The sequence below is a fragment of the Arvicanthis niloticus genome, chromosome 9, assembly GCF_011762505.2.
Source record: "Arvicanthis niloticus isolate mArvNil1 chromosome 9, mArvNil1.pat.X, whole genome shotgun sequence".
Classification (NCBI taxonomy): domain Eukaryota; kingdom Metazoa; phylum Chordata; class Mammalia; order Rodentia; family Muridae; genus Arvicanthis; species Arvicanthis niloticus.
The window spans coordinates 10,699,326-10,727,277 of record NC_047666.1 but is presented as its reverse complement, the minus strand read 5'-3'; the positions used below and the strand labels follow the sequence as shown (position 1 = coordinate 10,727,277).

Sequence of the window (27,952 nt, the reverse complement as noted above, 5' to 3'; positions counted from 1 at the left end):
TTCCTATCTGTATCCCTTTGACTTCCTTTTGTGGTCTAATTGCTCTAGCTGGGACTTCCAGTACTATATTGAATAGGTAATGTGAGAGTGGGCAGCCTTGTCTAGTCCCTGATCTTAGTGGGATTGCTTCAAGTTTCTCTCTATTTAGTTTGATGTTGGCTACTGGCTTGCTGTATATTGCTTTTATTATGTTTAGGTATGGGCCTTGCATTCCTGATCTTTCCAAGACTTTTAACATGAAGGGATGTTGAATTTTGTCAAATGCTTTCTCAGTGTCTAGTGAGATGACTATGTGGTTTTTTATCTTTGAGTTTATTTATGTAGTGGATTACATTGATGGATTTTCAAATATTGAACCATCCCTGCATTCCTTGGATTAGGCCTACTTGATCATGATGGATAATTGTTTTGATGTGTTGTTGGATTTGGTTTGCAAGAATTTTATTAAGTATTTTTGCACCCATATTCATAAGAGAGATTGGTCTGTAGTTCTCTTTTTTGTTGGGTGTTTCTGTGGTTTAAGTATGAGCACAATGATAGCTTCATAGAACGAATTGGGTATTGCTCCTTCTGTTTTTATTCTGTGGAATAGTTTGAAAAGAATTGGCATTAGGTCTTCCTTGAAGGTCTGAAAGAATTCTGCACTGAAACCATCTGGCTCTGGACATTTTTTGGTGGGAAGATTTTTAATGACTGTGTCTATTTCTTTAGGAGTTATGCGACTGTTTAGATGGTTTATCTGCTCCTCGTTTAACTTTGGTAACTGGTATCTGTCTAGAAAATTGTCCATTTCATCCAGATTTTCCAATTTTGTTGAGTATAGGCCTTTGTAGTAGGATCTGATGATTTTTAAAATTTCCTCTGTTTCTGTTGTTATGTCTCCCTTTTCAGTTCTGATTTTATTAATTTGAGTACTGTCTCTGTGCCCTTTGGTTAGTCTGGCTAAGGGTTTGTCTATCTTGTCGATTTTCTCAAAGAACCAGCTCCTGGTTTTGTTGATATTTTGTATAGTTCTTTCTGTTTCTACTTGGTTGTTTTCAGCTCTGAGTTTGATTATTTCCTGCCATCTACTCCTCTTGGGTATATTTGCTTCTTTTTGTTCTAATGCTTTCAGGTTTGCTGTCAAGTTGTTAATGTATACTCTCTCCAGTTTCTTTTTTTAGGCACTTAGAGTCTTTCCTCTTAGTACTGCTTTCCTGGAGTCCCACAAGTTTTGGTATGATGTGTCCTCCTTTTCATTAAATTCTAAAAAGTCTTTAATTTTTTTTATTTCTTCCTTGACCAAGTCATCCTTGAGTAGAGCATTGTTCACAAATATGTTGGCTTTTCATTGTTTCTGTCATTATTAAAGACCAGCCTTAGTTCATGGTGGTCTGATAGGTCAAAAGGGATTATTTCAATCTTTTTGTATCTGTTGAGGCCTGATTTGTAACCAATTATATGGTGTATTTTGGAGAAGGTACCATAAGGTGCTGAGAAAAATGTATAGTTTTGTTTTAGGATGAAATGTTCTATAGATATCAGTTAAATCCATTTGGTCCATAACTTTTGTTAGTTTCATTGTATCTCTGTTTAGTTTTTGTTTCCAAGATCTGTCCATTGCTGAGAGTGGTGTGTTGAAGTCTCCCACTATTATTGTGTGAGATGCAGTGCATGCTTTGAGCTTTAGTAAAGTTTCTTTTATGTATGTGGGTGCCCTTGCATTTGGGGCATAGATGTTCAGACTTGAGAGTTCCTCTTGGTACATTTTTTCTTTGAGTATGAAGTGTCCTTTCTTATCTTCTTTGATTACTTTTGGTTGAAAGTTGATTTTATTTGATATTAGAATTGCTACTCCAGCTTGTTTTTTGGGACCATTTGCTTGGGAGATTGTTTTCAATCCTTTTCCTCTGAGGTAGTGTCTGTCTTTGTCACAGAGGTGTGTTTCCAGTATGCAGCAAAATTCTGGGTCCTGTTTATGAATTTGGCCTGATAGTCTATGTCTTTTTTATTGGAGAATTGAGTCAATTGATATAAAGAGATATTAAGAAAAATGAATGTTGCTTCTTGTTATTTTTGTTATTAGAGGTGGAATTATGATTGTGTAGGTATCTTCTTTTCGGGTTGTTGGAATATTACTTCCTTGCTTTTTCTTGGTTGTAGTTTCCCTACTTGTGTTGGAGTTTTCCATCAATTATACTTTGAAGTGATGGATTTGTGGGAGGATATTTCGTAAATTTGGTTTTGTCATGGAATATCTTGGTTTTTCCATCAATAGTGATTAAGAGTTTTGCTGGGTATAGTAGTCTTGGCTGGCATTTGTGATTTCTTAGGGTTTTTATGATATCAGCCCAGGATCTTCTGGCTTTTATAGTCTCTGGTGAGAAGTCTGGTGTAATTCTTATAGGTCTGACTTTATATGTTACTTTACCTTTTTCCTTTATTGCTTTTAGTTTTTTCTTTGTATTCTGCATTTGATATTTTGATTATTATGTGACAGAAGGTATTTCTTTTCTGGTCTAATGTATTTGGAGTTTTGTAGGCTTCTTGTATATTCATGGACATCTCTTTCTTTAGGTTAGGGAAGTTTTCCTCTATAATTTTGGTGAAGATATTTACTGGCCCTTTAAGTTGAGAATCTTCACCCTCATCTATACCTATTATCCTTAGGTTTGGTGTCCTCATTGTGTCCTGGATTTCCTGGATGTTTTGGATTAGGAGCTTTTTGCATTCTGCATTTTTTTTGACAGTTGTGTCAATGTTTTCCATGGTATCTTTGGCACCTGATATTCTTTCTTCTAGCTCTTGTATTCTGTTTGTGATAGTTGTGTCTATGACTTTTCATCTGTTTCCTAGGTTTTCTATCTCCAGAGTCATCTCCCTTTGAGATTTCTTTATTGTTTCTACTTCTATTTTTAGATCCTGGATGGTTTTGTTTAATTCCTTTTCCTGTTTGGTTGTGTTTTCTTGCAATTCTTTAAGGAATTTTTGTGTTTCCTCTTTAAGTGCTTCTACCTGTTTACCTGTATTCTGTTGTACTTCAATGTTGGGGGCTGGCTTTTAGCAGAAAGCAGCTATCAGCTTTGCAGCCATCTTGAGCCATATATACTGACATGAAACTTGGATTACAATAGCCTACAACAGCTAAGCACACTCTGATAATCTTGGTTTAGATACCTTGGGTGTGTGAGATTAAAGGTGTGTGGGATTATAGGTGTGTGAGATTAAAGGTGTGTGACTTAAGAGTGTGACTTAGAAGTGTAGAGATCAGATTTAGAGACAAGATCTAAGGGCATGATTAAAGGTGTGACCAAAAGGCGTGGCTTAGAAGTGAGACATATAAAAGGATAGAGGCAGACAGTGAAAGAAACAGATTACTTGACATTAGGTAGAAGACACTTGGCTCTAGAGAGAACAATTTGGAGTAACAGAGATTCAGACACTAGGAATAGGAGTAGACATTAGACACTGGGAAGAGAACAGAAGGAGTACAACTAGGAACTAGAAGGAATACAGCTAGGAACTAGGAACTTAAGACTTGGGACTTGGACTAGGAAGAGGGACTGAAGAATAAACGGGACTGAAACACACTCTGTCTGGTCTCCATTCTTCGAGTCAGTCCTCACTCTCTCTCTCTTGCTGAACCCCGACCTGCAGACTGGAGCAGCAGCTTGGGCTGGGATACAGTGGCTGCCAAACGCAGGGCAGCTTGGGCCTCAATATTTTGCTCGGGCCCCGACATCTTTTGGCACCTGATGTGGGACTAGTGTGGTACCCAACACTTCAAGAGATCTATTTATGTCCTTCTTAAAGTCCTCTATCATCGTCATGAGAAGGGATTTTAATTCTGAATCTTGCTTTTCTAGTGTTATGTGGTGCCCAGAACTTGCTATGGTGAAAGATCTGGGTCCTGATGTTGTCAAGTAACTTTGGTTTCTGTTGCTTACCATCTTGTGCTTGCCTTTTTCCATCTGGTTAACTCTAGTGCTACTTGCACTTACTCTCTGTGTTTGGAGCCTGTCCTTCTAGTTATCTTGCTTGTGTCAGAACTCCTCAGGGTCCAGATGTCTCTGTGATCTTGTTATCCTGAGCTCCTGTTACTCTGAGTGCAGTGGCTCCTGAAGGATGTCTCAGGATATGGTGTCTCCATGGTAGCAGACCACATAGGCATCAGCTGCTCTAGGTGCAGTTTCTCTTCTAGGATGTCTCAGGATATGGTGTCTTCATGGGAGTAGAGCAGCTAGGTGTCCACTGCTGTGAGTGGAGTGGCTTGTCTAGGATTTCTTAGGATATGGTATCTCCATGGGAGCAAACCTGCTAGGTGTCTGCTCCAGCCACAAGTACCAGGTGAGGGGCAGAAGGGGTGTGGTATTCTTCAGGGGCAGTGTTTTGGTACCTTGTGGGTCCTGAGCACCCCCTGCTCCCCATAGTATTTCTGAGGCTTAGGGTAGTGGGTGAGTATTCTTACTTGCTGCTCTGATTTCAGTGGCTCCTCTAGGATATCTCAGGATATGGTGTTTTCATGGGAGCATACCGTCTAGTTGTCTGCCCCAGCCACAAGGCCTTAATCTAGTTTTATTTAAAAGATTTATTGGTTACTATTAGCAAGATAACAATCTCTAGGCCAAAGTTGATATTTCTGTGTTAAGGTGGATGAGGGAAGGATTTTTTCCTTCTAAGCTTACTATGCGTGTTCAAAATGCTCTTCTGGAAACTTAACCAGAAAACAAGTCTCTGCTAGGCTTTTTTGATATTGTCTCTGTCAATGTGATTAAGTTAAATCTCTTTACTTTGCTTTAGATAGACTCTTCAGACAAGGGCAAAACACAGCAACATTCTTCACAAAAATACCATAAAAACAGTCTGTATGCCACATACTGAAATTCTTCTTGGACCCACTTAGCCTTGGTCTGCACAGTTCAAATTAATCTAAGCAACAAAATCTTCTATATTTCTACTAGGGTAGCCAATTATGTCCTATTAAATCATCCCACAGACTACCAAATGCAAAGTGTGCAAATCCACATTCTTTCAAACAAAAGCATAGTTAGGCTTATTATAGCAATACCCTAGTCCCTGGTACCAACTTCTGTCTTAGGGTTTAACAGACATCATGACCAAGGCAAGTCTTATAAAGGACAACTTTTAATTGGGAATAGCTTATAGCTTCAGAGATTCAGTCCATTATCAACAAGTTGGGAGCTTGGCAGCATCTAGGCATTTATGAGGCATGTTAAATATTTTGTATCTGGCCTCTCAGAACAGTTGCTTTAGTTTTCAATGACCCAGGTGAGAAGCTTGATGAATCTGATGAATGGATTATTTAGTGAATTTCATAGGTAAAAGTGTGCAGCCCTCTGCAGTGTGTAGCAATGTATTACTGCTATAAATGTCTTGAGAGTTCTACTACTTCATTTGAAGGCTGCTAGTGGAAGATGGATTTCCAGTCTGCTAGAATGAAGGTCTTAAACTCATGCCCACAGACACACCTACTCCAACAATGCTATAATGCCTAATAGTGCCACTGCCTGGGTGAAGCATCTACAAACCATCACAGGGAGTTACATGGTGAGTATAGAGAAGGAAGACATGAGGGTGTTCCATTTCTAAGTAACTTAATGAAATCAGATTTTAACAGGGGTTCCCAGTAAATGGAACCTTTGCTTTCACAACCATAATGGTTGCTTCTGAACTCTGTGGAGAGCCTCTAAATATTTAAGAACTTAAGTTGGTCATATTCAGCTAGAATGTCATACTGGAGGTTAGTCAGCATAGGAAGGGGTTTCCAATAGAGGATCTCAAAGGGTGTAAAACGCAATGTACAAGAAATATTCTTGGACTTCTACAAAGAGTAAGGTAGGAGATACTTCCAATCACCACCAGTTTCAAGGTTTAAATTTTGTCTAGGCCTCCTTCAGGGCCCAATTCATCCTCTCTACCTGCCCTGACCTCCGGGATCTGCATATACAATGTAATTTCCAGTGGTCCCCAGAACCTGTGCTAAAGATGGAGTAAACTGTGAAATAAAGGCTGTTCATTGTCAGACCCAAGCAGGGTAGGAAAACCATACTGGATATAATGTCTTCCAGAAGACTGGCAGTCTCATTCTTTGTATGGTAGGTATCTACCATTCAACAAAGATAGTTCTAAAAACTAGCAAATATTTGTATCCATATATCCAGGCTTTTATCTCTGTGTAGTTTATTTCCCAACTATCTCCTTGCCATTGGCCTCTGAATCTGGTTCCTGAAGTTTCTTTTTGTTTTTAAAAGTTGGATATTTTATTTATTTATATTTCAGATGTTATCTCCTTTCCTCACTTCCCCTGAAACCTTCTATCTCATTTTTTTCTCCTGTTTCTATGAGGGTGTGCCCCCACCCACCCACTTACTCCTACCTCCCTGCCCACAAATTCCCCTACACTGGGACATTTACCCTCACGGGACATCCTTTCTTACAAGGCTATCCTCCACTATACATATACATATACATATACATATACATATACATATACATATACATATACTTACACATATACACACACACACACACACACACACACACACACACACACATATATATATATATATATATATATATATATATATATATATATATATATAGCTATGGGTCCCTCCATGTGTGTTCCCAGGTTGGTGGTTTAGACCCTGTGAGCTCTGGTTGGTTGATATTGTCACTCTCCCCATGGGACCAAAAGCCCCTTCAGCTCTTTCAGTCTTCTCTCTAACTCCTCCATTGGGAACCCTGTGATCACTTCAATGGTTTTCTGTGAGCATCCATCTCTGTATATGTCAGGCTCTGGAAGAGCATCCCAGGAGACAGCTATATCAGGCTGCCCTTCTCAATCCCTCTACTTTACAAGCTTGAAAATATTTAAAGATAGGACTGTCATGAACCCATTAAACCTTTTCTTAAGAAATGACCTCCTTGACTGTGGTGGTCTTTTTTTCCCCTTCAAAAAAGAACTGATAATGTGGACCAAGAAGATAATCAGCATAAGATTCAGCAGCCTGTAAACAACTTGTTTTCCTGAACTTATATTTGTCTGACATCAGACTAACATTATCTTTTTGTAGCTTATATCCATTACAAGGGTGAGATTTCAGAAAGCTTCAGTATATTGGTTAGGGTCAATTGAAAATCTCTAAAGTCAGATTTAATTTAAGTTTTGCAGGGAACGGGGATTTGTATTCTGCGGAGCAAAAGTTTACTTGACATTTTCCTTAATAGGAAAGAGAGGAGTTGGGGACCACTGGTCAGTGGTTGATTAGAGGAGGTAACCCTCAGAATGAACCTGGAGATAGTGGTCAGGATGACTTGGAGAGAACAAACAGAGGATCCTGCATGTTCCTCTCTCAGATTGGCATTGATGACCACAGGCACAGTACTGGAGGAGCCTTGAAGGGTAGATTCCATGGAACAGTGTCTGTCTACAGAGATTTAATTCTTCCAGGAAAGCAAAACATAATTTCATATATGGGACCTCAGATCATTTTCCAGCCTCGTGGCTGGATAGTTCTAGTTGGATGATAGTATTATAATCAGTACTTTTCTTAGAAGCCATTGTCTCCATTTTCCAGCTTATAAGCACATCAAGACATAGTACAGGAAAAAAGCATCTCTCTTAGGGATGTAGAACCAAAGAGTACTCAGTGCTTTAGAGAAGTCCAAGTTTATGAGGGTTCATTGTCTGTCTGCAAAGAGAGTCTTCTCTTCCCCAAATCTCATGTCAGGAAAGTTCCCGGATGACACCCTGTCTCAAACAAGGTGGGATTTGAAGACCAACACCAAGCGTTGTCTTTTGTTCTACACATGCACTATAGGTTACTTTCTGTGGGAAAAAACTCGTGGGGGGGGGAGGGAGTCCCATGGCAGTCTGGCAGCAGGGTCCCAGGTGGGCTTCCCACACCGATGGTGGAGGGTCCCACAGCCGCGGCCGGACGGGCCAGCAGCTTAATGTTCCAAAGGCTGGGAATCTGGCGGCAGGCACAGGAAGGCCCAGGCAACACATGGAGTCCAGTTTTCCAAAGCTTTTATTGTTCATGGCGTGGTGAATGGGTGTAGATGGTGTGCACTCCCCCCAAAATCCAGGTTCACCTGGCTTTTTATAGGGAAGGGGAAGAGCGGAGGGAATAACTTAATTAGCTACAACCCTGGCCTTTAGATAACTCATTAATATTTAAATTTCTGGAAGTGGAGACCTCTTTGTGTGCTACATGATTGATGGTGCAGGTTAAATGGCCAAGCCCCGACATCTGACTCTCTTTTCTTTCATAAAAGGAGGGGCAACTCTGTCATCTGTAGTCTGCAAGGTGGAGGTTAATGAGAGATGTGAGCTGCATGGAGTAGTCTGCAATCTATGAGCATGGGGAGATAATTGCTGTCCCTGACAAAGTCCTGTTGGGTCCCTGGCTACCTCAAACCCAGCGATCTAAGGGGTTGGGCCCTAGGAACAGAGCTGAACACCTTCCATCCCAGGGGGTCTCCAGGTTTCAAAGCTCGTTTGACCAGGCTATGTCCAAATCATCTCTTCACAGCCCAACATCTTACTCTCTTTTAGTGGAAATTTTGGATGAGGGGGTCAAAAAACACTCTGCAGCCAGAGGGTGCAGCATAACTAAGCCAAGGGTAATGGGAATTGAGGGTATTGTTGTGAAGGCAAGGAATCATTGAATCAAATAAATACGGGTTATACAGTTTGAGGGTAATGACATCTGATTTATGTAAATAGACATTATGTTTTCCTCACTAACATGTAACTTTAGCTATGTGACTGGCAAAAGACTTCATCTGTAGCTGTAAGGTCTGGATCTGTCTTCTGTAGTGGGTGTCTCTGGGTTTTGCTGTGCATCTATGGAGTCTGGTGTGGGTCTCTAGATCTCAGCATGCTCTGGGGTCTTCAGTCAGATGAGGTGGCTGGAAGAGAGCAGCATGGCATCTCAGGCAGGTTCCAGAGGATGGCATGGACTCTGTTGGATCTGCGGGTATATCTGTAGGATAATCACAGCAGGGAAGCAACATCTCTGGCAGGGAGATGTCTGTAAATGCTGGATATTGAGCATTAAATTGCTTGGGAACAAGCACATCATGGTCTGTCATTAAGATCTTGGTAAGGCAAAGGTATTTGAGGAAAGTTTAGTCTTGGAAGGTATCTTTGAGTCTGTTTTTGGATGGCTGAGGGAGAAAAACAATGTTAATTATGTTTCTGGGATTGGCAGCAACAGTTTTCTTGTAAAAGAAATTAGTTGTTAATTAATATTCAAGAAATGGTGATCAGCATGTTGAATTAACCTGTAGAAGTAAATTAGATGGCTTTTAAACCTTTGAAGAAGTCATAAAGGTTGATAAAAATGTTGAACATATATCACAAGTGTTAGAGAGAAAAGGCAGCATTAAAACAAAAAAAATAACAAAATTTTTGGTTGAAAAGCACAAGCATTGTTGCTCTAGGTGTTCCTGTTAGGGAAAAAATGTTTAAAATTTTTGGTTGAAAAACAGGAACGTTTGTTGTTGCAGGTCTCCCTGTTGGGGAGAAGGAGCAGTAATGGCGGGCTTAGAAGCAGTGGGGGGAGGGGCCTTGCTCTGCCATGTGGCATCTGGGTGCTCTGGCAGAGAGGTTCTGTATTCCCCCTTTGTTTTTCTTAGAAATCTTAAATGTAGAGAAGGAGAAAAAGGCTAACTTTGAAGAAAAGTTTAAGGCAAGAAGAATTGGGGCTTGATAGGAGAGCTAAGAGTCAGAAAGAGTGAAAGTCTGTTTCTATGGGAAAGACGTGGAAGTTGGATTGGAGCCAGCCAGCTTTTGAGAGAAATTGGCAGGCAACATGGGGGCAAAGGGTTCAGGGTGGATTTTAGATATTCTGCTTCAGGCAAGCTGGCTGATCTAAGTAGCTTTAATCAGCTGTGAATGACTGAGGTTGAGGGGAAGCATACACTGGCCAAGGAACACAGGGCTGGGTAGCAAGCAGGGTCCTGCCCTGTTGCTTCAGGCAAGCAGGCTAAGCCAAATAGCTGTAGCCTGTCGCACATGCCGGGGGATCCAGGGAAGATGCTACCTGGCAGGGCTCTAGGCACTAGAGTTTGGAGCTGGCGATCTTGAAAGAGAGAGGATGGTCTTAGCTGTGAGGAGTCTCTCAACCAAAAAAAAGAGTCTTAGAACAAGGGTTACAGCAGGCACTGTGGCTTGAAGGACAGCTGTTAGCTGTGAAGGAGCCCTTTGTGGAGCTGGGGGGATGGGAAGAGTTGGTGGCTAGGAAGCCGCCACCATCTTGCCCTTGAGCTGGAGAACACGTGGGGAGAGAGACTTAGTTCTTTTGTACTAGGCAGGAGTTAGACTATAGCTAAGAATTAGAGAGAGAGAAAGAGGGGGTAGTGTGGACAAGAAATGTTACTCATGGTTTTTGCAGGTGCTTGTGGAGCTGGCTCTGTGCACATTGTCCACCACCTGTGGGAAACAATGTAGGCCCGTGTGTGGGTGCACAAGTGTGGATCTCTGTTGTGTCGCTGGTCTGCACTGTCCTTGGTCAGGGGTGGGTGTCTCAGGGAGACTGGGTCTACAGCAGAGGAGCAGAGGCTAAGCAGGCATATTCACACCACACCAAGGGGACTCAGGGGGGCTTGCACTTGGGCAGGAAGCAAACTCAGCTTGATTATAGCAGGGGTGGGTGCAGGACTCTTTGGTGAGAACCTCCAATCTTGGCCCCAGCCACCACTGGGGGTGGGCACGTAGCAAGATGGAGACTGTGGGGGTGCATGGTGACAGGTCCATGTGCCGAGATTGGCCACCATCTGGGGTCTCGGGACACCGGCAGGATGGAGTCTGGGAACACGCAGGGCACGTGCTGAGAAAGGACCAGGAGAGCCCTGGTACCAAACCTCACAGGAAGTATACTTGCTTAGCAGACTCAGCCAAGATGGTTCTTGTAGATGCGTGGGTGTTTGTGCTGCACATTGGTTGTGCCAGCTATTGGAAAAAAAAAAAAAACTCGTGGAGGAGGGAGTCCGATGGCAGAGTCCCATGGTGGTCTTGTAGCAGGGTCCTGGATGGGCTTCCCACACCACTGGTGGTGGGTCCCACAGTCGCCGGCGGGTGTGTCAGCAGCTTAAGGTTTCAAAGGCTGGGAATCTGGAGGCAGGAGCAGGAAGGCCCAGGCAACATGTGGAGTCTGGTTTTCCAAAGCTTTTATTGTTCATGGCGTGGTGAATGGGTGTAGATGGTGTGCGCTTCCCCCAAAAGCCAGGCTCACCTGGCTTTTTATAGGGAAGGCGAAGAGAGGAGGGAATAACTTAATTAGCTATGCTCCTGGCCTTTAGATAACTCATTCATATTTAAATTTCTGGAGGTGGAGACCTCTACCTGTGCTACATGATTGATATTGCAGGTTAAATTGCCAAGGCCCGATAACTTTCACAAATATAGAAGCAGATAAAATAAAAATATTGGATCAAGACAAAATGACAAGCAATCAATAGGATACTAAAACTGAATTAGGGGATGGAGCCAGAGATACAAATACTGTAACTAAAGCATAAAAATAACTATAGCACAGCCTATGTTTCTAAGTAACTATAGCAGGCTTTTTGTGAGGGACAGCAAATAAAATCAATTGGAGAATAAAAACAGTGAGATGAGAATGTGAGCCTGAATCTGAAAGATTAACTGACAAGCTTTGCTACTCAATGAAATATTTTACTTAGATGATGGACAACTGTGCACCCATCAAGTCTTCCACTGTTCTAGGGAAAAAAGGGGTTACTAAATCTAAAGGAGTCCCTTGACAAATGGTAGATCAGAGGTGAATAAGTAAAGTTAGCAGTTCAGAGCTCTTATTGATCTTGCAGAGCATCCCAGTTTGGTTTCTAGCACCCACATCAATTAGCTCTAAATCTTCTGTATCTTTAGTTCTCTGGGATCTGATGCTGTCTTCTGACTGCTATGTGCAGTCACACTTGTAGCCTTCTCCTCAGGTACAATGATTCAAGGGTAGGAAATAGTATCCCAAGCTGTCATGGTAGCACACTCTGTTCCAGGAAGCATGCTCACGGAAGACTGATGACCTGAGTTTTAATCTCAAACTGAACCTGGTGGAAAGAACAAACTTATGTAGGTTGTCCTTTGACACTCACATACACACAGACATACACAGACACCGAAACCCACCCACCCACCCACCCACACACACACACCAAAAATGTCTTTGGTTAACACTATTTTTCAGTGACATAATTTTTATTTATTCTCCTTTTCTATTTTCAGAATCAAAAATGAGAGACAATAAATCCTCAGTAACTGGAAAGTTAACGTAAGATGCTGAGGGCAAGAAAATAGACAGAAATGTGGTCAGGAAGTTAGGGGAGAAGGGAAAGTCATCCAAAGATAAATGTGTGTTAATAAAATTTAGATGATAAATAATAATTAAAACAATTATATATTTTGTTGGGACATATGTTATAAAGCATGAAGGATGAGACACACATACATATCTGTGTATAGAATTTGTTTCATTATTTGAGATATTTTGCCAAACATGCCTAGAGCTCTGTGTTGAGATGCCATAGAGTAAGTGAGAACTGAGAGACTGAGCCTCAGTGAGCTGCAACCACAGGAGGTTTTCGTTGAGGCCTGGAGCATTGTGGGAGGAAGCTTATAACCTTGCTGACAGTAATAGTCTGCATCATCATCAGCCTCCATAGGATTGATATTGAGGGTATAGTCTGTCCCAGACCCACTGCCACTGAACCTGGCAGGAACCCCAGATGCTAGGTAGGATGCATCATAAATGAGGAGTTTGGGTGGCTGTCCTGGTTTCTGTTGGTACCAGTGCATATTACTATAGACACTTTCGCTGGCCTTGCAGGAGATGGTGACCGTCTGCCCTAGAGACGCAGCCAAAGAAGCTGGAGACTGGGACAGCACAATGTCACCAATGGAGCCTGGAATGACAAACACACAGACTATTGTTATATACGTATAAAAACCTTTCCAGCAGAGAACATTTTCATATAAAAATTTCAAGAGTACTGTGGACATCACTATGAGAAACCAGGGAATCAAAGGGAATGAGGAAACTTAAAACCAATTACAAATGCCCCAATTATAATGATCAAGAGCCCAGAGGCATGGAAAGTCATGATGGACACAGAGGTTGCTCCCAACACTTCTCTGCATCCTCACCAGGAACCCAGAGCAGCAACACCCATAGGAACAGTAAGTCTGACTCCATCTCTGAGAGCTGGAAGAGAGGATGCTTCTTAGGCTCCTGACAGCTGCCCTTAAAGTAGCCTGGGCTGTTACATAACGAGTCCATATGCAAATCTGCTTAGCAGAGTGTGCTGTTGTTCCAAGGGCACCTGTTCCTGTTTCACCCACAGCGATTTGGTGTCAGCAGAAAATTTACTTGAGCAACACATGTGTCTTCAAGGACCCTTCTAAAGACATTTTTTAGGAGACAAAATTTCTATCTTCATTCTGGGTTGTCTTGAATCTCATTTTGTAGACCAGATCCTCAATTGTCAGCCTCTGAATGCTGGGATTAAAGGTGCATACCATTACCACCCAGCTTTTTTTTTTTCTAGTCTGTTTGTGGTACAAGGTGGGGATCGTATATTGTGGCTACACTGTGTAAAGAATGTAAGTTATTTTAAAAACAACTTAATCTCTCAAAATGCTATACACTAGTGAAAGCATTATCTGCGAGGAAATAAAGAAAAATTACTCACTGAAAAAGATTAACATAATTTTTGTCATACTACCTTTTTTTTTAGATCCATGTGTGTGATGTGTTTTGTATGTTTATATATTTGTTCATGTTCATGTTTGAAGGCAACCTCTCTTGCCATGGTATGTGTGTTGAGAAGAGAATAAAAGTTTGGGTGTAGATCTGAGACAAGGTCTGCTGTTGTTCACCACTACTCATGAAATGCTTCCTAGGCCAGGCTGTTGTGTGGATTCTCTTGTTTCTTTCCATCTCTCATCTTGCCATAGCGTCACTCCAAATACAATCCATGCTGCTGCTGTGTCTGGCTTTATATGGTTACCTGGGAGTGAGCCAGGTCTTCACACATAGATGACAAGCACTTTGCTCACAGAGCCACCTTGTCAGCCCATTGTTTTCAAGTAAAGCCAGTGGGAGGAAGTTGTTTTCATTGAACAGAGGTAATACTACAGGATAAGCAGGAGCTCAAAAACAAAGTAAAGGAGCATGTAATGGAGATGTGTGCATGTACAGCTTCTGTGTAGTTCTTCAAAGCATCTGAGATCATTAAAAGACTGATATCTTGTATTTCATAGTGGTGATAAAAAGCCATTTAACAAAACTCTTGATTCTTTCTCAGACAAATTGTAAGATAGATGGATAGATGTATAGTTAGACACCTAAACAAATATAGATAGAAAAGTGAGTATTTCTTCATATTCTAAGACTGCTGCCCAGTTTCTAGGTTTAACTAGCTAAAAGTTTGAATTTCTTAGCAAGGTGGTGGGAAGTTAATAGTAGTATTTTAATTAAATAAGAAAATAAAAAAATGTTGTAAGAAGACTTATAAAACAAAGAAACAGTAAGAAGAATTGAAATGGAGAGAGTAAGGAGAAAGGGAGAAGGAGGCAGGAAGGAAGGAGAGAAAGAGAAGAACCAGTGAAGGCAGAAAGAGGGAAGAAGAAAGAATGAGAAAGAAAGAAAGAAAGAAAGAAAGAAAGAAAGAAAGAAGTGATGAAAGAGTGAGGACAAAGGAAAGATGGACAATTCCCTCCTCAGCTTATGCTCACTCTTTCTGTTTCTAGGTCTGTGCCATGTAGAGATGGATCCTTTTGTTTTATTGTACACATTCACTGTACTTAACCAGCTACAGTTCAAGATGAGATAAACAGTGCAAACCAAATATATATCACATGAAATTTGCAAGATATCCTTCACATTTTATCTTCATTTTTGAGGTATGCTCACTTTTATTTGATTTTTGTATTCAAAGTTAGAATGTTGACCTGTTATAATGTGGTATGTTATATTATTTCTCATTTCTGCCTAGAATAAAAAATATTTCCATATTCTGCAATGAATACTATTCATGCAAATGGCCATAAATTGTTAAATATCCCTGAATCTCAGAGTTATTACCTTAAGGCTGGTTATTATTGGTGGGAGGTAAGTATTTCTGATATTATTTTACTGCTTCTATGAAATGCTCTTATTGCTCTTGTAGCTCTAGACTTGTCTTGTATGTAGTGTCAAGAGCTGCACTTCTGCCAGGCATGATGATGTATTCTAGTAATCCAAACATGTAAGAAGCTGAGGTGGGAGGATCTTGAATTTGCAGCCTTTAAGATATGTAGATTCGGTTACCCAGATGACCAAATCTTCTGCCCCTCTACAAGCCCCACATCTCATCTATTTTTGCATATAGTCTTGTTAATATATATATTTTTTATGCATATTTTGTCCTCTTTTAATTGACTTATAACTTTCTATTCATTAACATTGGCACTTTTACTTCAGTGCATCAGAATGGCCGCCTAATCATGAGTTGGGACTCAGTACACTCTGAAAGAAAGATGGACAAGATGATAGAACAGAAGATTTATGGGACAGGGATGTTCCTGTGTGGAATGCAATACAGATAGGCAGACAAGGTTGACCATTGCAAAGTAGGTACCTGATCCCAGCCCTGAGACAAGGAATTTGTCCATAAACATCTCAGAGAGGAGCTCTTTGATGTGCCCAGAAGTCCTGAAGTTCACTGAGTATGGGGAAAGGATGGGCTGGGCTTTACCAAGGAGGACAAAGGAATTGAGTGTAGAAGCTAACATGCTGGAAATTGGCCAGGAAGGAAAAGGTGTATGCATTAGTGCAAAAGAGTCTATGTGACAGAGGTCACAAAGAGTTCATGATTATTATTTAATGAATATTTTGCTTGACACACAACAAAGAAAATCATGTGAAGGCTGTTGTTCTTTCTGTCCCAGCTGAACTGGGCTGGGCTTTACCAAGGAGGACAAAGGAAGTGAATGTAGAAGCAGACATGAACCTGAAGCTAACATTGTAGGAATTGGCTAAGAAGAATCAGTTTTATGCATACTGCAAAGAGAGACTATGTGACAGAGATTATAAAGAGTTCATGTCTTTCAGTAATTATTATTTAATGAATGTTGTGCTTAAAAAGAGCAAAGAAAATTGTGTGAAGTCTGTTGTCATTTCTGTCTCAGATGAAATGTTAACTCTTTCATTTTGTCATTTTCTGAATTTACAAAATCATAGTAAGAATTGTAAGCACTGAGCAATATCTAGTTGTATATTCCCAACTTAGGCTGAGTGAGCATTTAGTAAGTTATAATTTTATGTAAAGCTACTACATAGAAAATTTGCTGGCCCAGTAAATGCTGACCCTGGCATCAAACACACATTTCTCCCTGGTTTCAAAAGCCAGTTATTCAGTTCCCCTTGTCAAAAAATTTTGCAGCTATACTGACAGAGATTTATCTGTCTCTCTTTTCCCTAGGCCTGTACTCAGTACCCACCCTCTATGATTCTATGGATTGTGTTGAGGCCTGTTCCTTTTAACATAACTGTAGCCATTTTGTATTCAGCCTCTGTTTTGCTCATAAGGTGGAATACATTCAATGTTCTCAGACTCCACTTCCCAGAAATAATTATCAACAGCTGCCAATGGAGTATGTTATTGACCAGCCAAGAAATTATGGTTGAATCAATAATGCTCTGACGTCTTAGTGTTCTGAAATTCTTCTGTTCATCACTTATCCAACCTTGCTTTTTTCTCAAAACAAACCAGCTTAAAGGTTAGCCTATAATACTTTGTCTAGTAAGCCAAAATGTAATATTGCTCCTTTTCTTGCCTTTTAAACTTTTGAACATATTCCCTATACATAGTCTGCCCTGATAATCATTTGATTTCATTTATTCAGACTCAGTTCTGAACTATGTCCCTGGTCTGACCACTATTAAGGTCATCAAATTCAATAAGTTATTCTCTCTCTCTCTCTCTCTCTCTCTCTCTCTCTCTCTCTCTCTCTCTCTCTGTCTCTCTCTCTCTCTCTCTGTCTCTTTGACAACCCATGTCACTGTAGTGCTTAAACCTATGTAGTGTCTACTGGGCTACCCTTTGACAGGCTGGTCAAAGGTAACACAATCCATGCACAAGTAGGGGTAACTGTCCCACACCACCAAAGTTGCTCTGCATCCAATCTGGATACCACCACAGTCAAGACCAAAATCCTGACATCAGTAATGACATAGTTGACTAAAGTTATATTCATATGAAACAGGAACTCATTTCTTTGTTAAATAAAGCTTTCCAACGGTGTTGGGCATATTCTAGGAAGCATCTTGGGATGGTGCTGGAAGATCCTGGCTTTCAGGTTCTGGAGGGGGAGCTGGGAGAGCTTCTTTTTTTGGGTGGCCAGGAACTTGTGGATCGCTTGCTCTATCTGTGGCCTGAAGATATGGTTTAGTTTGGGCTCTACCAGTTGAGAAATGATCCTGTCCACCCCTGCTTCCAACATGCCTGACTGAACCATGCTCTGCCTCAGCCCATTTCACAACTGGTTCTTGTTAATTTCAGGATTCCATTTCTGTTTGTCCAGATGTGTTGACACAAAATTATCCACCTTCTGCCTCAGGTTCTGGTAAGTTGGCTTATTGTCCACGTGGTCAGGCAGTCCCAGCGGAAGCTGTCAAAAGGCCAAGGCTCTTGAGCTGCTCCACTATGAGAGCACTGAGCTGTGGATCTCTTGGAGGCAGCCAAGCAGGATTAACAGGGCAGCCTGCCCCACTGGAGCCCCCACCCCCTGCTGGTCCTGGCCTCCTGCAGCTGCTCCTGCACCTTCCTCCATGGCCACTCCCGTGCCCACACTGGGCCTGCACTCTGCTGCTCCTCTGGGAGCCACTGACTAAAGATAGAGCCAGAGGCTTCAGGGGTGGGAATTGGTGGTTTTGGAGGCAGTGGGGACCACGACCCTCCCTGCTTCCTCCTGTATTTTTTAAGGGAGTTATTTATGTCCACCATAAAGTCCTATATCATCATCATGAGATTAGATTATAAATCAGTCTTGCTTTTAGGGTTTATTGGGATATCCAGGGTTTACTGTGGTGGGAGAACTGGGTTCTGATGATGCCACATAGCCTTGGTTTCTATTGCTTATGGTTTTGCCCTTGCTTTTTGCCATCTGGTTATCTCTGGTATTGTCTGGACTTGCTGTCTCTGACTGTGGCTTGTTCCTCCTGCAAGCCTGTGTGTCAGTACTCCTGGGAGACCAGTTCTTTCCGGGAGGAATTTGGGTATGGAGAGCTGAGGCACAGGGTCAGCTCTGAGTGCAGATGAAAACAGAAGGATTCTGCCCCAGGTTGCTCCTTGGTTCTTGTGTCCTGATGGCTCTGGACAGGTTTCTCTTGGGCCAGAAATTAGAGCAGAAGTGGTGGCCTTACCTTTGTTGACAAGTGTGTCAACACTCCTGGGAAACTATCTCCTAGCCAGCAGGATTTGGGTGGGAGAGCTGTGGCACATGGTCAGCTTCAGGTGCAGATGGAAACTGAATGTATTCTGTTGAGGATCAAGATGTTGACTTCCAGTCTCAAACAACAAATAAACAAATGTAAATTCCATTCCACTGTAAGATGCTGGATTTGTATACAACCTGTGTGAAGCTTGGCATTTACTTGTAACAATTTATAGCTGGTTTAAAAATATCATGTTTCAAACTGGACATGTTAGTATACATATAGGACCCTAGCACTTGGAAAGCAGAGGCAGAAGGATCTCAGTGAATTCAAGACTAGTCTTGTCTACACAGTAAGCTCCTGTACTGTGAACTGCATGGGGAGTCTAAAGAAAAAAAAAGAAGAAAAAACAAAGTTCAAAACAAATGCCTCATAAAAACTTGTAATGCAGAGCTGTCTGAGGAACATCAGCAAGGAAAACGTCCATATGTATTCAGCATAGATGCAATTAAAGAATGCTTTTGGATTCTCCCTCACCCACCAACCATTTCCACCTAACTCTTCTAGCATCCCTCTTCTCTGGGGCATTAGACCTCCACAGGACCAAGTCTATTTCATCCCACTGAGGCCAGAGAGGCAGACCATTATGATATATGTATCAGAGGCCACAGACCAGCCCATGTATGTTCTTTGGTTGGTGGCTTAGTTCCTGGTAGCTCTGATTGGTACAGTTAGTTGATTCTGTTGTTCTTCCTATTGGTTTGTAATCTCCTTCAGCTCTTTCAGTCTTTCTCCTAAGGGAAGGAGACAACATTTGAAATGTAAATACATAAAATAATTAATACAGATACAGTCAAACAGGTGAAGAAAATGAATAAAGTAGTTCAAGTCCTAAAAATGTAAATAGAAGAAATAAAGAAAACACAAACTGAGAAAAGAGTAGACTTTTTTGGAGCCGGGCTACTGTTCAGTGGGATGTGAGCACATGAGCATCCACACGCACATGTGTACACATACAAGTCTTCAAATAGTATTCATCTAAGGTTGGTTGAATTCCTTATGGGGTTCACACACTAATATAGAGGCCCAAGACAATGATCCCTTTGCTTGTTCCCCAAATATGTGGATACCCACACAACTCTCTGAACATGAAGAAATTAATCTGGTGCCTACATAGAATTTCCCACTATGTTCTAGTGTATTTGGTATGGGTAGGTACTCTGTAGGCTATTAAAAGAGAAGCATAAACACCAGCACAGCCACAAACACTTTGATCTAGAAATCTATGCTCCTTATAAGATGTGCTAGGACAATGGTGGCACAAAGACTGTGGGAGTAACCATCCAATGTCTGATTTGACTTAAGGCTTGTTTTACAAGATTGAACCTATATATGACACTGCTTGGGTTACCAAGAACCAGAGACTAGACAGTCCAGAGATCTAGGGCAAAACCAAATACTACTACTCTAAAAAAGTGACACTAACATGGCTGCTAATGATATTCTCTTAATAGCATAGATCAGTGCCCTTTCAGCCATCTTCAGAGAGGCTTCTTCCTTAAGCAGATGGGACAAACACAGAGATCTATGGGAAAAGAGAAAGAGAAAGAGAAAGAGAAAGGGAAAGGGAAAGGGAAAGGGAAAGGGAAAGGGAAAGGGAAAGGGAAAGAGAAAGAGAAAGAGAAAGGGAAAGGGAAAGAGAAAGAGAAAGAGAAAGAGATATCTCAGAACATGCTGCTGCAAATGAGATGTCTCCATCAAATCACTATCTAAGTAATATTAGGCACAATAACAGCACAATGTCTGAGAATGATTATCTGTGTTTTATTTGTTTGGTGAATATAAATAATTAGTAATAAAAATTAACAATGTATCAGCTGTCAATTTGACACACCTGGTAAAAGGGCACCCTTATTGAGGAATTGTATTCATCAGACTGGCCTGTGAACTTGTCTGCAGCATTTTCTCAATGGCTATTTGATGTAAGAGGGCCCAGCCCACTGTGGGTGTGGCCAACCCTAAGCACATGAGTCTCAGCTGTAGAAGAAAGGTAACTGAATGTGAGACCAGAGCAGCCTGTAAGCAGTGTTTCTTCATAGTCTCTAACTCACTTTCTGCTAAGTTGCTTTTGGTCAGTGTTTTACCTCAGCAACAGAAAGTAAACTAGAATAGAAACCAAATATGAAATAATCATAACTATTAAGATCAATAAACTAGGATCTGAAAGCTGTAGAAAAGAAAAGGAATGAAAGATAATTGGACTAAAAAAATAACAACTAAACTTCTTAAAGAGACAGTTGAGAAAAAGAAAAGACAAGTCACACCTTGTCACACCCTGTGAGAAAGCATTTATAAGAAGTATACCACATATTCAAAGAATCCTCACAGTAGTCAGAAAACAAATGCCTTAACAATAACATTGAAAAAATTGAACAGATACCTACCTCTGGATATATATTTATATTAATATCAAATATATAGACTAGATCAACAGGGCCATATTTGCCCAAGCAATCTGTGTTAAATGGTGGAATGTCTTGGCCAAATACTTTGCAAGTTTCTTTTAAAACTAAGCATAATTTATGGCCCTGCAGTCTTCTACTAAGTGATTATCCATGAAAAACGAAACCCTATTTTTATACAAAACCTGTACTTAAATGTATAAACATTTATAATTACTGAGACAGGGCCTTGCTTTGTAGCAGTGCCTGGCCCAGGGCTCACTATGTAGATTATCTCTGTCCCCAGTAATGGAGGGATTACAGGCATGTGCCACTATTCTGCACAATATTATTACTAACAGACCCAAACTTGAAACAGTCACATGTTCTTGAACTAGTGATTAAAAAAGAAAGCTTGCAAATATCTAACAATCGAGTAACACTAACACCAAATAGTAAACAGTACCAACATGTAAAATGTCATCAGTGACATCAGTGCTGTGCTGGGGAAATAAAGCCAGTCTCAAAGGCTGCACATTAACTGGGTCCTACAGTTTATGCTTAGACTCTCAGCTACCTTGGACACTAAGGCACAGACAGGAAAATTGTTAATTTTGAAGTCAGCTTGGGCAAGTGGAGAGACTTTTCTCAAAACCAATCAATCAACCAACCAACCAACCAATCAACCAATGGAATATCCAACCCACCCCCCCCAGTAAAAATAAACCCCCCAAATATGGTTACGCATGATAGGTTCTATCCATAAAACTTTTTGGAAAAGCAAACTCCAGAATCATGAATGTTTCTGGAGCTGGCATGGAGATAGTTATAGATTATATCTTGAATATAGTTGTAAATACACAGCTGTATATTTCTCCAAACTTATAAAATTACAAACATTACAAGGTAGCTAATTTATGGCATGGGGGTGAATACTTTTAACACAAACCCTTGGGAAACTTAGGAAGGAGAAGACAAATTTGAGGCTTACAAATTAGTATCCTAACTGATCTCTCTTAACCCTTTAAAAAAGAAGAGATAAAGGAATTGTGATTGAATATGAAATTGAGCTCTGGAGGTCAATTCAAAGAGATAATATGTCAAGTTACCAATATATTTGAGAGGATTTCCAGTTTCCAGGTTTATTAGAGGCCTTTTAAAAAATTTTAATTAAATATTTTATTTACATTTTAGGTGTTATCATCCCCTTACCCAATTTCCACCCTCTACCCAGGAACACTCTATCCCATACCCCCTCCTCCTGCTTCTATGAGGATGTGCCCTCACCTCTCCCTCCTCTCCCATCTCCCCAACTTTGAATTCCCCCACACTTGGCATCTAGCCTTCATGGGATGAAGGATCTTCTCTCCACCTATGCCCGACAAGACCATCCTCAGCTACATATGCAGCTAGGCCCATAGGTCCCTCCCTATGTACTCCAAGGTTGGTGGTTTAGACCCTGGGAGCTCTGGTTGGTTGGTATTGTTGTTCTCCTCATGGGGCCACAAATGCTTTCAGCTCTTTCAGTCTTCTCTCTAACTCCTCCATTGGGAACCCCATGATCAGTTCAATAGTTAGGAGTGAGTATCCACCTCTGTAGATTTCAGACTCTGGCAGACCTCTAAGGATACAGCTATATCAGGCTCTTGTCAGCATGCACTTCCTGACATCTACATCAGTGTCTACCTTTAGTGATTGCACATGGGATGGATACCCAGGTGGAATGGTCTAGTAGAAGCCTTCAAATTATGAAATTTTAAGACAATCTGTATCTTGGGACATTGCACGAGAGCTGCTCAGTGGAGAGTTGGAACATATTCTATGTAATAATATTATGGGGTTCCTGAACCCTGGGAAAAGACTATAAACTCAATCCAGTTATATTTAAAAGATTTATTGATTACTGTTAGCAAGATAACAATCTCTGAGCCAAAATTGATATTTCTGTGTGAAGGAGGATGAGGGAAGGATTATTTTTTAAAGTGAAAAACAAGATGACCTTGAGTATCTGCACAAGCAAGTCAGAAGTTGTTATGCTCTCCAAGATAAGGTAACTTCAAAATAGGCCTTGATTGTATGGAGGTTAGAGAAGCTGCAGTGCAGTTAGTTGTATCTTAACACATAGCTGGTCATAGCTGTGCATTTCTGGGTGAGGGTCACTAAGTCAGGGTTACAGAAACTTACCTTCTAGGGACTGGAGTCAGAGAAAATCAGCTAGTGGTTACCAAGATGGATACCTAACATAAAATGGAGTTTCTTTAGCCATCATAAAGATTTCATGGAGAACATAAAAGCATTTGTGGTGGTTTAGATGAGAACACACCATCATATATTTGAGTGTCTTGTTCTACATTTGGTTGGCTGTTAGGAAGGAGTAGGAGGTATTGGAGGAAGTGTGGCCTTGTTGGAACAGATGTGTGAGTGACACACTTAGGGTGGGCTTTGAAGTTTCACTGCCAGGCCCTGTGTCTCTTGGCCTGCTATCTATGGATCAAGATGTAAGTCTTTAGCAACTGTTCCTGCCTATGTACTACCATAATATCTGGCCATGATGGCCATGGAGTAACCCTCTGAAACTGTGAGCAAGGCCTCATTTAAATGTTTTCTTCTATAAAATGTCTTGGACATGATGTTTCATCACAGTAACAATAACCACAACTAAAACCACATTATTAATATAAATCTTTCTTATATACATAGTGATAATGAATAGAATTAATCAGCCAGCCAGGCTGATGTGTGGTCTGTGGAGCAGACTGGCCAGCCAATGGCAACAAACAATAATCTCTTAGAAGCCAATCTTGGTCCATATTCCTACCTGGGTAGCCCATTATGTCCCATTTGAAGCAACCCACAGCTTACCAAATCTAAAGTCCCCAAATCCACATTCTTTCAAACAAAAGCATAGTTAGGCTTATCACAACAATACCCTAGTCTTTGGTACCAACTTCTGTCTTAGGGTTTAACAGACACCAACACCAAGGCAAGTCTTATAAAGGACATTTATTGGGACTGGCTTATAGGTTCAGAGGTTCAGCCCATTATTGACAAGGTGGGAGCATGCTAGCATCTAGGCAGGCATGAGGCATGTTAAAATATTTTGTATCTGTCCTCTCAGAATAGTTGCTTTAGTTTTCAATGACCCAGGTATGAAGCTTGATGAATCTGATGAATGGATTGTTTAGTGAACTCCACAGGTAAAATGTGCAGCCCTCTGCAGTGTATAGCAATGTATGTCTGCTATAAATGTTTTGAGAGTTCTACATCTTCATCTGAAGGCTGCTAGTGGAAGATGAACTTCCAATCTGCTCAGATGAAGGTCGTAAGCCCATGCCCACAGTGTCACACATACTCCAACAAAGCTACACCTCCTAATAGTGCTAGTCCCTGGACAAAGCATCTACAAACCAGCACAGAGAGTTACATGGTGAGTATGGAGAAGGAAGACATGAGTGTGTTCCATTTCTAACTAACTTAATGAAATCACATTTTAACAGGGGATCCCAGTAGATGGAACCTTTGCTTTTACAACCACAATGGTTGCTTCTGGACTCTGTGGAGAGCTTCCAAATATTTAAGAACTTATGTTGGTCCTATTCAGCTAGAATGTCAGTCTGGAGGTTAGGCAGCATATGAGGGAGTTTTCAATAGAGGATCTCAAAAGGTGTTAAACCCAAGGTATAAGGAATATTATTGGCCTTATACAAAGAATAAGGTAGGAGAGACATTCAGTCACCACCAGTTTCAAGGTGTTGCAGCCTGAGCTGCTCCATGCTTGGGGGCCAAAATATTGTGAGCTGCTCTGTCAATGTTGGAACCCACACTTCCAGAAGCCTTGGGGGCTAAGTTATTAGAGCCTGCACTGCCCCAAGCTGCTCAGGTCTGCAGGTCAGGGTTCAGCAAGAGACAGAGAGACAGAGAGAGAGAGAGAGAGAGAGAGAGAGAGAGAGAGAGAGAGAGAGAATGGACGTGAAAAATGGAGACTATACAGAGTGTAATTCAATCCTGTTTATTCTTCAGTCTCTCTTCCTAGTCCAAGTCCCAAGTCTTGAGTTCTTAGTCCCTAGTTCCTAGTCCCTAGTGCCTCCAAGTTCTTTTTCCAAGTGCTAAGTGCCTAATGTCTAATCCAAATACCTAATAATAATTCTTCTTCTGAGTTTTCTAGTCCAAGTGTCTTCTACCTAATGCCTAATAACTAACTCCAAGTTGTACTCTACTCTTCTGTCTGCCTTTTGCCTTTTGTCTCACTTCTAAGCCACACCCTTAAGTCACAGCCTTAGGTCTTATCTCTAAATCTGATCTCTAAGTCCCACCCTTAAGTATCAGCTCTAACTCACACCTTTAAATCTCACACACCCAAGGGAAGATCCTGGGTATCTAAAACAAGATGTTATCAGAGTGTGCTCAGTTGTTGTAGGCTATTGTAATCAAGTCTTTTATCAGGATATATGGCTTAAGATGGCTGCAAGGATGATAGCCGCTTTCTGTCAGCTCCCCACATCAAGGTTTAAATTTTGTCTAGGCCTCCTTCAGGGCCCAATAAATCCTCTCTACCTGCCCTGAACCCTGGGGTATGCATATACAATGTAATTTCCAATGGTCCTCAGAATCTGTGCTAAAGATGGAGTAAACTGTGAAATAATGGCTGGTTCATTGTCAGACCTAAGCAGGGTAGGCAAACCATACTAGGTACAATGTCTTCCAGAAGACTGGCAGTCTCATTCTCTGTATGGTAAGCATCTACCCATTCTAAAATTATATCTATAAAAACTAGTGGATATTTGTATTCATATATGCAGGCTTTTACCTCTGTGTAGTTTATTTCCCAACTAGCTCCTGGCCATTGACCACTGATCCTGGTTTGTGAAGTTTCTTTTTCTTTTTAAAAATTGGGTATTTTATTTATTTACATTTCAGATGTTATCTACTTTCCACATTCCCCCTGAAACCTTCTATCTCATTTTTCTTCATCCTGCTTCTATGAGGGTGTGCTCCCACCCATCCAACTACTCCTAGTTCCCTGTCCTTCAATTTGCACACACTGGGGCATTCAGCCTTCACAGGACCAAGGACATACTCTCCCAGAAGGCCATCCTCCACTACATATACAGCTGGAGCCATGGGTCCCTTTATGTGTGTTCCCAGGCTAGTGGTTTAGACCCTGAGAGCTCTGGTTAGTTGGCATTGTCATTCTCTCCATGGGGCTGCAAACCCCTTCAGCTCCTTCAGTCCTCACTCTTACTCATCCATTCAAAACCCTTTGATCAGTTCAATGGTTAGCTGCGAGCATCCACCTCTGTATATGTCAGGCTCTGGCAGAGCTTCACATGAGACAGGTATATCAGGCTGTCCTTCTTAATCTCTCTACTATACAAGCTTGAAAATACATATTTTGCTGTCCCTAGACAGGACTGTCATGGACACATTAAAGGTTGTCTTAGGAAATGACCTCCTAGACTGTGAGGTCTTTTTCCCCTTCACAAAAGAACTGGTAAGCTAGACCAATAAGATCATCAGCGTAAGATTCAGCAGCTTGGCCCTCTCCCAGATCTGAGGTCTGGTGCAGATCCCTGCCCAGTCTGCTCCTGTGTAAACAACAGATTTTTCCTGGGACATCCTAGAGGGTCCACTGAACCCAGAGCAGTAGGTAAGAAGACACACATACACTACCTTACACCCATAGCTGGGTGTGGGGAGTGCCCAGATTCCAGCAGACACCCAAACCTCACCCCTGAGGAATAACACTCCCCTTCCACCCCTCTGCTGGGTCTGAGGCCTGGCGCAGACCGCTGACCAGTCTGCTCCTGTGTGGACACCTGATTCCTCCTGAGACATCCTAGAGGGTCCACTGAACCCAGAGTGGCAGAGGTACCACTGAACCCAGAGCAGCAGAGGAACAACTGAACTCAGAGCAACAGACAACATATTCCAAGATATCCTAGAAGAGCCACTATACTCAGAGCAGTGGACACCTTATCCTGAGACATCCTAGAGGAGACACTGCACTCAGAGAAGTCGGCACATGATCCTGAGACATTCTAGAGGATACACTGCACCCAGAACAGTGGACACCTAGCTGGTCTGCTACCTTGGAGACCCCATATCCTGAGTCATCCTAGAGGTACCACTGTACCCAGAGAAGCTGAAGAAGATCACAGAGACATCTGGACCCTGAGGAGATCAAACACAAGCAAGATAACTGGAAAGGCAGGCTTCAGTCAGAGACATCGAGTACAGGTAGCACTAGAGTTAACCAGATGGCAAAAGGCAAGCACAAGAACATAAGCAACAGAATCCAAAGAAACATGGCATAATCAGAACCCAGTTCCTGCATCATAGCAAGCCCTGAACACCCCACCACACTGGAAAAGCAGGATACAGAATTAAAATCACTTCTCATGATGATGATAGAGGACTTTAAGAAGGACATAAATAACACTCTCAAAGAATTTAAGGAGAACAAAGGTAGACAGATAGAAACCCTTAAAGAGGAAACAAAAAAAATCCTTTAATGAATTACAAGAAAACACAATCAAACAGGTGAAAGAATTAAACAAAATCCTCTAAGATCTAAAACTGAAAGTAGAAACAATAAAGAAATCACAAAGGGAGACTTCCATAGAGATAGAAAACCTAGAAAAGAGATCAGGAGTCATAGACACAACTATAACCAATAGAATACAAGAGATAGAAGAGAGAATCTCATATGCAGAAGATACCATAGAAAACATTGACACAACTGTCAAAGAAAATGCAAAATACAAAAAGCTACTAACCCAAAACATCCAGAAAATACAAGAAACAATGAGAAGGCCAAACCTGAAAATACTAGGTAGTGGGAAGACTCCCAAGTTAAAAGACCAGTAAATATCTTCAACAAAATTATAAAGGAAAACTTTCCTAACCTAAAGAAAGAGATGTCTATAAATATACAAGAAGGCTATAGAATTCCAAATAATTTAGACCAGAAAAAATACCTCCCACCACATAATAATCAAAACATCAAATGTACAAAACAAAGAAAAAAACTAAAACCAGTAAGGGAAAAAGTTAAAGTAACATATAAAG

At 41.2% G+C, this 27,952-nt stretch overlaps 1 pseudogene; it reads right to left on the bottom strand.

Moving 5' to 3' along the window:
• Positions 1-17,321: 17,321 nt before the first annotated feature.
• Positions 17,322-17,839, bottom strand: LOC117715638 (biorientation of chromosomes in cell division protein 1 pseudogene; annotated as a pseudogene).
• Positions 17,840-27,952: the final 10,113 nt, after the last annotated feature.